We start from the raw sequence: 12,079 nt of genomic DNA, 5'->3' as shown, positions 1-12,079 counted from the left end.
AGAAAGAACAGCGTGTTAACATCAAATTTTGTTTTAAACTAGGAAAATCTGCAAGTGAAACGTTTGTAATGTTACAACAAGTGTACGGCGATGATTGTTTATCGCGAACACAAGTATTTGAGTGGTTTAAACGATTTAAAGATGGCCGCGAAGACACCAGTGATGACACTCGCACTGGCAGACCATTGTCAGCAAAAACTGATGCAAACATTGAAAAAATCGGTAAACTTGTTCGACAAGATCGCCGTTTAACAATCAGAGCTGTGTCTGAGTTAACAGGAGTTGACAAGGAAAGTGTTAGGCAGATTCTTCGTGAAAGTTTCAAAATGAAGAAAGTGTGTTCAAAAGTGGTTCCAAAGTGTCTCACAATTGAACAGAAGGAACGCCGAAGAATGATTTGTTCTGACATCCTGGAAAACATTGAAAGTGATCCCACCTTCTTACAAAATGTTATTACTTGCGATGAATCGTGGTTTTTTACTTACGATCCCGAAACTAAACGCCAATCGATGCATTGGAAAACTCCTGGTTCTCCATCGACAAAAAAAAGCACGAATGTCAAAATCGAAATTCAAGGCAATGATGATTGTTTTTTTTTTTGACATCAAAGGGATTGTGCACATTCATTGGGTACCAGAGGGACAAACAGTGAATCAGCATTACTACATTAGCGTCCTGGCTACCCTACGTGAGCGAGTACGGAGAAAACGGAACGATTTGTGGAGAAAAAATTCATGGATCCTTCACCAAGACAATGCCCCAGCTCACAGTGCGTTGTCAGTGAAGACGTTTTTGGCAAAACACAACATTCCCATCTTAGATCATCCACCCTACTCACCTGATTTGACCCCCTGTGACTTTTTTCTTTTCCCTAAAGTCAAGTCAGCTTTGAAAGGAACTAGATTTGAGACTGTTGAAGCAGTAAAAGAAAATGCGACAGAAGTAATGTATGGACTTACCGAAAATGATCTGCAGCATTGCTATGAACAGTGGAAAATTCGTATGGAGCGGTGTAGAAACCGAGGAGGAGAGTACATTGAAGGAGATAACATGAAATTGTAAATAATTGTAAATAAATGTTTTTTCCAGCATCAGTCCGGTTTTTTTCTAGCCGCACCTCGTATTGCTTTGTAGACCGCAGTTTTAGCTTGCAATCTGAGATCATGTGATTTCCATACTCGGTGATTCAGTTTGCCGAAAACTGAGGCTGCATTCGCTATACGAGCTGCAGTTTCTGTTGTCAGGTTGTTGTCGCTTCTAATTTGGCTACCTACATATTTAAAGTGTGACACGTTTTCCAAATGTTTGTTGTCCAACGTAATACTGCAGTCGTCTGTATTGGAACCCCTAAGTGGTTGTTGAAGGACTCGTGTCTTGGTGATGCTTATGACTAAACCAGCAGGTTCATGTATGTTTGGAGAGATTCAGGACAATCAGCTATCATGCATACGTCATCTGTGACGTATGCATGATGGCTAATTCTCCTGAACCTCTCCAAACATCATGAACCTTACATACTAAGTGTTCAGTTACAAATGTTACATCCAAACAGTGGTGTAATGACCCCGTAATGGATATGCTTGCTGTTTATATTTAATCTAGGACAGGTTTACAGAGGCGAATGCATTACACTGTTTATTCTGATACAGTTTAATTACACTACTGGCCAGTAAAATTGCTACACCACTAAGATGACGTGCTACAGACGCGAAATTTAACCGACAGGAAGAAGATGCTGTGATATGCAAATGATTAGCTTTTCAGGGCATTCACACAAGGTTGGCGCCGGTGGCGACGCCTACAACGTGCTGACATGAGGAAAGTTTCCAACCGATTTCTCATACACAAACAGCAGGTGACCGGCGTTACCTGGTGAAACGTTGTTGTGATGCCTCGTGTAAGGAGGAGAAATGCGTACCATCACGTTTCCGACTTTGATAAAGGTCTTCTAGCCTATCGCGATTGCGGTTTATCGTACCGCGACATTCCTGCTCGCGTTGGTCGAGATCCAACGACTCTTAGCAGAATATGGAATCGGTGGGTTCAGGAGAGTAATACGGAACGTCGTGCTGGATCCCAACAGCCTCGTATCACTGGCAGTCGAGATGACAGGCATCTTATCCGCTTGGCTGTAACGGATCGTGCTGCCACGTCTCGATCCCTGAGTCAACAGATCGGGACGTTTGCCAGACAACAACCATCTGCACGAACAGTTCGACGACGTTTGTAGCAGCATGGACTATCAGCCCGGAGACCCTGGCTGCGGTTACCCTTGACGCTGCATCACAGACAGGAGCGCCTGCGATGGTGTACTCAACGACGAACCTGGGTGCACGAATGGCAAAACGTAATTTCTTCGGATGAATGCAGGTTCTGTTTACAGCATCATGATGGTCGCATCCGTGTTCGGCGACATCGCTGTGAACGCACATTTGAAGCGTGTATTCGTCATCGCCATACTGGCGTATCACCTGGCGTGATGGTATGGGGTGCCATTGGTTACACGTCTCGGTCACCTCTTGTTCGCATTGACGGCACTTTGAACAGTGGACGTTACATTTCAGATGTGTTACGACCCGTGGCTCTACCCTTCATTCGATCCCTGCGAAACCCTACATTTCAGCAAGATAATGCATGACCGCATGTTGCAGGTCCTGTACGGGCCTTTTTGGTTACGGAAAATGTTCGACTGCTGCCCTGGCCAGCACATTCTCCAGATCTCTGACCAATTGAAAATGTCTGGTCAATGGCGGCCGAGCAACTGGCTCGTCACAATACGCCAGTCACTACTCTGGATGAACAGTGGTATCGCGTTGAAGCTGCATGGGCAGCTGTACCTGTACACGCCATCCAAGCTCTGTTTGACTCAATCCCCAGGCGTATCGAGGCCGTTATTACGGCCAGAGGTGGTTGTCCCGGGTACTGATTTCTCAGGATCTATGCACCCAAATTGCGAGAAAATGTAATCACATGTCAGTTTTAGCATAATATATTTGTCCAATGTTACCCTTTTATCATCCGCATTTCTTCTTGGTGTAGCAATTTTAATCGCCAGTTGTGTATTTTAGATGCTGTGTAAGGTCGCCTGTGGCACGTGTTCGTGAATGCTGTTTGAATGAATGTGTATGTCAGTGTTGCTGTCTGTGCTGGTGCGCGAATTGGAACTGCTGTCCTATGTGCTTCGTGTGTGTCGCAGTATTCTTTTAAACGGCGGTGTCTGTCTGTATTCGTCATGTAATGTCCTCTGCAAAAGGGGAAATAAAAATATAAATTGACATAAAATTGTAAAGCCGTGGGGCTAGCCACTGTATCACTGCTTTGCTTTATTTACGCAATATATATATATATATAGCCACATAAAGTACCTCGAAACTTTCCACCGTCATTTTTCCAGGAACGGTCGAGTATCTAAGGATAAGCCAAGACACATTTTGGCCTATTTTAAACCCTCTTCCACTGAGCCAAGTTTGTCGGTCATCGGTTTATGGCACTTGCCGTGTTCTCCTCGTAAGCATAAGTGCAAATTGACTCGTATGCGGCCGAATAACGATAAAATGGTTCAAATGGCTCTGAGCACTATGGGACTCAACTGCTGAGGTCATTAGTCCCCTAGAACTTAGAACTAGTTAAACCTAACTAACCTAAGGACATCACAAACATCCATGCCCGAGGCAGGATTCGAACCTGCGACCGTAGCTGTCTTGCGGTTCCAGACTGCAGCGCCTTTAACCGCACGGCCACTTCGGCCGGCTGAATAACGATAAAAGAAACCAGTGCCGCTAGATAGCGGAATACATGCTTTTCAGCACTTAACAAAAAAAAATGATAAAGTGTGTGTTTTATATAATTTATTGCTCCCCAGAGAATAAACGAAGTCATGACGTGCCTTTTGTTTATTGTTCCGGCAGTCGCCACAAAGGCGTTGTTTTTGTTTTGTTAGGTAACAGTCTACACGAGGGTGTAGCGTTGCTTTGTTAGTTGATAGCCGCTATACAGGCGTTGTTTTGTTTTATTACGTGATAGCCGCCAAATAAGTGCTGTTTTGCTTTGTTTTGTTAGGTGATAGTTGCTACAGAAGCGTTGTTTTGTTTCCAGTTACGTGAGTAAACATAGCTGGTGCAAGGCTGGCTTTCGATGAACGGAAGGCAGTTCAGAAGCGGTATTTCAACTACGTAAACATTCATGAGGTTTAACGCCAATGGAATGAGTTTCAAACAGAACCACCGACACAAGTAACAACTGCGTGCATTGGAGACAAATTCGAAGTCAAAGGCTGTGTTGCAGATGTGCATAAACAACGATCTGGACGACTTATAAAGCAAGAAGTCCAGCAAAGTACAGTGATGTGGTACAATTTGCTAGCCCACCACAAAAGTCTGTGGGCAGTTGCGGATTCAAAAATGTTGCGCCTGAAGGCACACCATATTATATGCCCCCCCCCCCAAAAGAAAAACATGTTTTAAATAATAACTATTACCCGATCACTTCACAATTGCCGCTTTGGGTGTGAGCGCTGTGAGCTATTTCCGTACTCTGCTATTCGTAGTTCTGAAGCACGCGTCAGCGGTCCAGTCGCGCTCAATCAAAATGTAATATGGTTCCCGAACTGTACTTGGTGTACGACAGCGGATAAAACAAACTTAAAACGGCATTGTGTTAACACAGTCTTCTGTCGAAAGACAACAGAAACGAACACAAGGAAAATGACTTTTCTTTTATGGGCTAAAAATTCAGCAGAGCGTGTAGGACACAACGGATTTTTGTTACACATTCACTTTTGTTGTTGTTGTTGTTGTGGTCTTCAGTACTGAGACTGGTTTGATGCAGCTCTCCATGCTACTCTATCCTGCGCAAGCTTCTTCATCTCCCAGTACTTACTGCAACCTACATTCTTCTGAATCTGCTTAGTGTATTCATCTCTTGGTCTCCCTCTACGATTTCTACCCTCCACGCTGCTTCCAATGCTAAATTGGTGATCCCTTGATGCCTCAGAACATGTCCTACCAACCGGTCCCTTCTCCTACTCAAGTTGTGCCACAAACTCCTCTTCTCCCCGATTCTATTCAATACCTCCTCATTAGTTACGTGATCTACCCATCTAATCTTCAGCAGTCTTCTGTAGCACCACATTTTGAAAGCTTCTATTCTCTTCTTGTCCAAACTATTTATCGTCCATGTTTCAGTTCCATATATGGCTACACTCCATACAAATACTTTCAGAAACGACTTCCTGACGCTTAAATATATACTCGATGTTAACAAATTTCTCTTCTTCAGAAACGCTTTTCTTGCCATTGCCAGTCTGCATTTTATATCCTCTCTACTTCGACCATCAACAGTTATTTTGCTCCCCAAATAGCAAAACTCCTTTACTACATTCTTGGAAATGGAAAAAAGAACACATTGACACCGGTGTGTCAGACCCACCATACTTGCTCCGGACACTGCGAGAGGGCTGTACAAGCAATGATCACACGCACGGCACAGCGGACACACCAGGAACCGCGGTGTTGGCCGTCGAATGGCGCTAGCTGCGCAGCATTTGTGCACCGCCGCCGTCAGTGTCAACCAGTTTGCCGTGGCATACGGAGCTCCATCGCAGTCTTTAACACTGGTAGCATGCCGCGACAGCGTGGACGTGAACCGTATGTGCAGTTGACGGACTTTGAGCGAGGGCGTATAGTGGGCATGCGGGAGGCCGGGTGGACGTACCGCCGAATTGCTCAACACGTGGGGCGTGAGGTCTCCACAGTACATCGATGTTGTCGCCAGTGGTCGGCGGAAGGTGCACGTGCCCGTCGACCAGGGACCGGACCGCAGCGACGCACGGATGCACGCCAAGACCGTAGGATCCTACGCAGTGCCGTAGGGGACCGCACCGCCACTTCCCAGCAAATTAGGGACACTGTTGCTCCTGGGGTATCGGCGAGGACCATTCGCAACCGTCTCCATGAAGCTGGGCTACGGTCCCGCACACCGTTAGACCGTCTTCCACTCACGCCCCAACATCGTGCAGCCCGCCTCCAGTGGTGTCGCGACAGGCGTGAATGGAGGGACGAATGGAGACGTGTCGTCTTCAGCGATGAGAGTCGCTTCTGCCTTGGTGCCAATGATGGTCGTATGCGTGTTTGGCGCCGTGCAGGTGAGCGCCACAATCAGGACTGCATACGACCGAGGCACACAGGACCAACACCCGGCATCATGGTGTGGGGAGCGATCTCCTACACTGGCCATACACCACTGGTGATCGTCGAGGGGACACTGAATAGTGCACGGTGCATCCAAACCGTCATCGAACCCATCGTTCTACCATTCCTAGACCGGCAAGGGAACTTGCTGTTCCAACAGGACAATGCACGTCCGCATGTATCCCGTGCCACTCAACGTGCTCTAGAAGGTGTAAGTCAACTACCCTGGCCAGCAAGATCTCCGGATCTGTCCCCCATTGAGCATGTTTGGGACTGGATGAAGCATCGTCTCACGCGGTCTGCACGTCCAGCACGAACGCTGGTCCAACTGAGGCGCCAGGTGGAAATGGTATGGCAAGCCGTTCCACAGGACTACATCCAGCATCTCTACGATCGTCTCCATGGGAGAATAGCAGCCTGCATTGCTGCGAAAGGTGGATATACACTGTACTAGTGCCGACATTGTGCATGCTCTGTTGCCTGTGTCTATGTGCCTGTGGTTCTGTCAGTGTGATCATGTGATGTATCTGACCCCAGGAATGTGTCAATAAAGTTTCCCCTTCCTGGGACAATGAATTCACGGTGTTCTTATTTCAATTTCCAGGAGTGTACTTCAAGCGTCTCATTTCCTAATCTAATTCCCTCAGCATCACCCGACTTAATTCGACTACATTCCATTATCCTCGTTTTGCTTTTGTTGATGTTCATCTTATACCCTCCTTTCAAGACACTGTCCATTCCGTTCAACTGCTCTTCCAAGTCCTTTGCTGTCTCTGACAGAATTACAGTCAGCGAACCTCAGTTTTTATTTCTTCTCCATGGATTTTAATTCCTACTCCGAATTTTTCTTTTGTTTCCTTTACTGCTTGGTCAATATACAGATTGAATAACATCGGGGATAAGATACAATGCTGTCTCACTCCCTTCTCAACCACTGTTTCCCTTTCAGGCCCCTCGACTCTTATAACTGCCATCTGGTTTCTGTACAAATTGTAAATAGCCTTTTACTCCCTGTATTTTACTCCTGCCACCTTTAGAATTTGAAAGAGAGTATTCCATTCAATTTTACACGAAACCGTTGAAAATGAAAATAAAAAAATTGTATTACGACCTAAAAATTGAAGCGAACATGTCATACATTAGAAATTAATACGTACTTTTACAGAGATGCGTTCAGAATAAAAATAAAAAGTCTTTTTACGATCTAATAACTTGATGTAGCAGATAAAAAACGTTCGGTATTAATACGTGAATATATAGTAATACGTAAGAAATGAAAATGAAATAGATATTTCGGTGCACGAAGTAATAACTAAATACAGACCAACAAACACGGAGGTAGATTTGCTATTACATAATTTTACAGACTAGTACGGAAAAATCAAATTTGTTTTATAATCTAATAGTTAACGTGTAAAGTATTAGGGTCTGTGTAGCTAGATGCTACATAATAAGTGTACGCAATACCTTTAATCCATGTAAGGGGCTGAATAGTTTTGCACTGCAGCTACTGCTCTCACCATAGCTCTTACTAACGGTATTAGCAAAGCTTTTATGTATTTATCGACATAACTGAACTACGTTATTTATTAACAGTTTTTCATGTGAGGGTGCTCTCCGATAACGTATATTTCTGTGATAACTGTACATTTCAGCAGACGCCAAGAATACGCATGAGTTGTAATATACTACAGTATCAGTATGACTTAATTGTACAGAACCGAGCGCCCTGGGTCATTCGGGTATAGTTTAGTATTGTCGGGTGGCTTCGGTCACGTCTGCACGTAAACGAAGCTTAGTTCCGCGTTCTGCCATCGTCAATTGTAAAATGAACAGGTAATACGTAGTTTATAAATCCAATGAATGTGCTCTAGTTATAATAAAAATCACATTATAATCTTAAATTTTTAAAACTAATATGAATAAACCTTAAGAACAATAAAGCACCAGGGGAAGACATGATAATTGCAGAAATGTGGAAAAGTATGGATAATACAACTCAAGAAAAACTACTGGGAATAATCAATGAGATTTGGAGAACGGAACGTATACCGGAAGAATGGAAAACTGCATTAATCCACCCCATCTTCAAGAAAGGGGATAAAACCGATGCAAATAACTACAGAGAGATGTCTTTACTTCCGGTAACGTATAAAATTCTATCTAAGGCCCTACAAAACGGACTGGAGAAACAACTTGATCAAGAAATTGGTGAATACCAAGCAGGCTTTAGGAAGGGAAGATCTTGTGTGGAGCAAATTTTAAACTTGAAGTTAATTATTAAATATAGACGATTAAGAGGAAAAGACATCTTTATCACGTTTGTTGACTTCAAGAAGGCGTACGACTCCGTTGACAGAACAACCTTGGTTAACATCCTTAGGGAGTTTGGAGCAGACAAGAAAACAGTCACAATCGTCAAAGAAACACTTACGGATACCTATGCAAAAGTAAAGTTCCGTGGTGAGGTATCCAGACCATTCAAAATCAGAACAGGATTAAGACAAGGAGATGGGTTGTCATCTACCCTATTCAACTGTGTGTTAGAAAAAGTTATTAGATAGTGGAGGAAGAAAACGACTGAAGAAGGAATACAAAAAATCAGATTAGGAAGAATAAAGGATGGATTAGAAGTAGATTGCCTCGCTTTTGCCGATGACTTAGCGATTCTGGCAGGAAATTTGGAAGAAGCAGTCAAACAGATCAATATTCTGAATGAAACAGCAGAAAAAGCAGGACTGAAAATCTCCTTTGAAAAGACAGAGTACCTAACCAATGTAAAAGAGGCACCGAACAATATGATTACAAAGTATGGCCAGATAAAGAAGGTTTCTAATTTCAAATATTTAGGGGAAATCATCCAGCCCAATGCTTCAGATAAAGAAGGAAATAAAACAAGAACAAGAAAAATGGAAATGGTATTCCAGCTAACAAAGAATGTGTACAACAAGAAGTCAGTATCAATTAACGCAAAAATAAGGCACTACAACACTGTGATTAAGCCAGAGTGTCTGTATGCATCTGAATGTTTAGCAATGAACACTAACAAGGAAATGGAAGTTATAGCAAAAAAGGAGCGAAAAATCATTAGAAGAGTACTTGGGCCGAGGTTTGAGAATGGGACTTGGAAGCTTAGAAGTAATAGAGAAGTGTATGACAAAATTGAGAAAGTGGGAGATACTATGAGGAAGAGAAGAGTAAGCTTTTACGCCCATTTGAAAAGAATGAATGATGAAAGGCTGAAAAAGAAAATATTCATGTTTTTTGACAAGAACCCCAGAACCCAAATTACCTGGTTCAAAGAAGTCAAAGCAGACTTAGAGGAGATGGGTATAGGAGAAGATGATATAACCAACAGAGACTTAATGAGAGACAAAATTCAAGATTTTGAAGGATTTGAAGTGAAGAAGAGAAGAACTGGAGGAACAGTGTGGACAGAAGACCGAAGGGAGCAGCACAGAGAGCGGATGAAGACATATTGGCAGAAGAGAAAAGAGGAGGAGCGCAATAGGAGAAATGTACATTGAAAAATAGTTGTTTAACGCGGTCCCTAGACGGCCAAAATCGGAATTAAAAAAATATATATATATATGAGTAAATAAACAAACTCACCAGTCAGCAAAGTTTGCGTCTGGCTTTGACGGCAGAAAACTCATTGATCACATCCTCATAGCTCAGACGGTAATCAGTTAGGAGGTCGGCTTCGGGTGAAGAATGAACACGGCGTTCAATCTCTCCTCAGACAACGTAGAACGTAGGTACAACTTCATTCGGAAACATGGACTGTAACCTCTCTTTTCTTAAAAATTTACTTATTTCGGCTGGTACATCACTAATTTCAGAAGATTTCAAAAGTTCTGCGAAATGTACACATTCACTAGGGAAGGGAGACTCTAAATCTGTGCCATATGACGCTTCGAGTTTTGCTGCACGTTCAGCAATATCGTCAGGTGAACTGTTCTTAAGGTTACTGAAAACTGTGAAGCAGTCCAGCAGTGTTCTATAGCTTTCCTTCCTCCTGACTAATTCGCTGTACAAGTTGTCGAGTACTCGGAGAAATGTTTCGACTCTTAATCTTTCCCTTCCAGTCAGAAAAACTTCTTCAGAATCTGCCTCTTGGTCATCATGAAGTTTGCGTTTTCGTGATCTTTTGTAGGTGCATTCATAGCCTGTATCAGTCACAATCTCCTTGGATTTATTTTCGTAATAGTCGAACATGCCACGAATAGATGCAATAAATCCTCCAAGTGATTCATATAATTCATGCACTATTTTAGTATCTATATTTACACTTTGCAATTTCAGATTTACGCTATTAAATCTCTGGAGTATGTCCTTCCTAACTTTCATCGTGAGTACTGTTTCTAGTCTGCTGAGTTGATTCAATAAAGCTGAAGCCTCATTTCGCTCAAGTGTTTCTTCAAACGTATTATTGGCAATATGTGTGAGGGCATTGATAACGCTCTCCCAGTCTTCATATAGACGACCACGCGCTTCCTTTTGCTGACCAACGTGTTTCTGATAAACTTTTTACCGATTTGCTTCCTAGTTTCATGAAAGAAAGAAGTTTATCCCAGCGCTGTGTAGAAGCAGAGAACAAATTATAAAGGTTTTGCACTACATTTAAAAATGAACATGCTTCTCGATGACAGCTTTCAGCACTTGTGCCGACTAAATTCAAAGAATGTGCTGCACAAGGCACACAATGCGCTTTCGGGTTTTGTTCTTTAATGCGTGCCTGCAAACCAGTGTAGGTTCCTGACGTATTGCTTGGGTTGTCATACGACTGGCCTTTACAGTCAGTGATATCAATGGAATTTGCAGACAGGACTTTTAGTATGGTCTCAGCTAAGTTTTCGGACTTGTATCCCGGGTTTGGTAAAAACAGAAGGAAACGTTCAACAGGTTCACCATTCCTGTTCACATATCTTAATATGAAAGCTAATTCATCAGTATGTGAAATGTCTGCAATAGAATCTACTATTATAGAGAAATATTTGGCCTGTTTTATTCCACTTATGATAATTCTCTTTATTCGTTCAGGCGCTACAGTCTGGAACCGCGCGACCGCTACGGTCGCAGGTTCAAATCCTGCCTCAGGCATGGATGTGTGTGATGTCCTTAGGTTAGTTAGGTTTAAGTAGTTCTAAGTTCTAGGGGACTGATGACCTCAGAAGTTAAGTCCCATAGTGCTCAGAGCCATTTGAACCATTTTTATTCGCTCAGAAAGAAGCTCTATTATTTCATCACGGATTGTTGAAGAAAGATAACATGTATGTCCCTGCCCTGGATTTCCATATCGTTCAATATGCTCTGGAAGAAAAGGATCAAATTCGGCTATAGATTCAAGAGACATCATAAATTGACCATTATGTAATGAATGGAATCTTTCAACGGGCCCACGTAGAGGAAGTCCTCGACTAGTTAGCTTCTTCACCACTGCCCCAGTACATTTTTTCTGTCTCAGCATAACTCGAAATGGTTATCTATTCACGATAAAAGATGACAGCCAAAAACAGTTGCAGGATAAAAATTTATTAAAATTCTTGACCAAGGTTTCGGTACATATAAATATACCTTCATCAGAAGTATAAAATCCTGAACAGGAAGACACTTTCATTAGAAAATCCTTAGCATCGGAAGTGAGAAACACAAAAGCTTAAGTAACAGTGAAATTACCAGAGTAATACAGGCATAAAATCTTTAGTTACTTACTAAAATTACATCATGCAGTGGAGATTAATAAAACAATTGTGCCAAAGGCATCGTCAATAATTAAGACATCTTCTCCATTTGTACAACATGACTATGGGCACAGGGTCAAAGCGAACAGTTTAGCACCATTACTTCGCCTATGAACTATCGAGACAAGAGTGTGAAAGCACTAGGGC

The sequence above is a fragment of the Schistocerca piceifrons genome, chromosome 10, assembly GCF_021461385.2.
Source record: "Schistocerca piceifrons isolate TAMUIC-IGC-003096 chromosome 10, iqSchPice1.1, whole genome shotgun sequence".
Lineage (NCBI taxonomy): Eukaryota > Metazoa > Arthropoda > Insecta > Orthoptera > Acrididae > Schistocerca > Schistocerca piceifrons.
The sequence above is the reverse complement of the archived record's forward strand: the minus strand, read 5'-3'. Positions refer to the sequence as shown.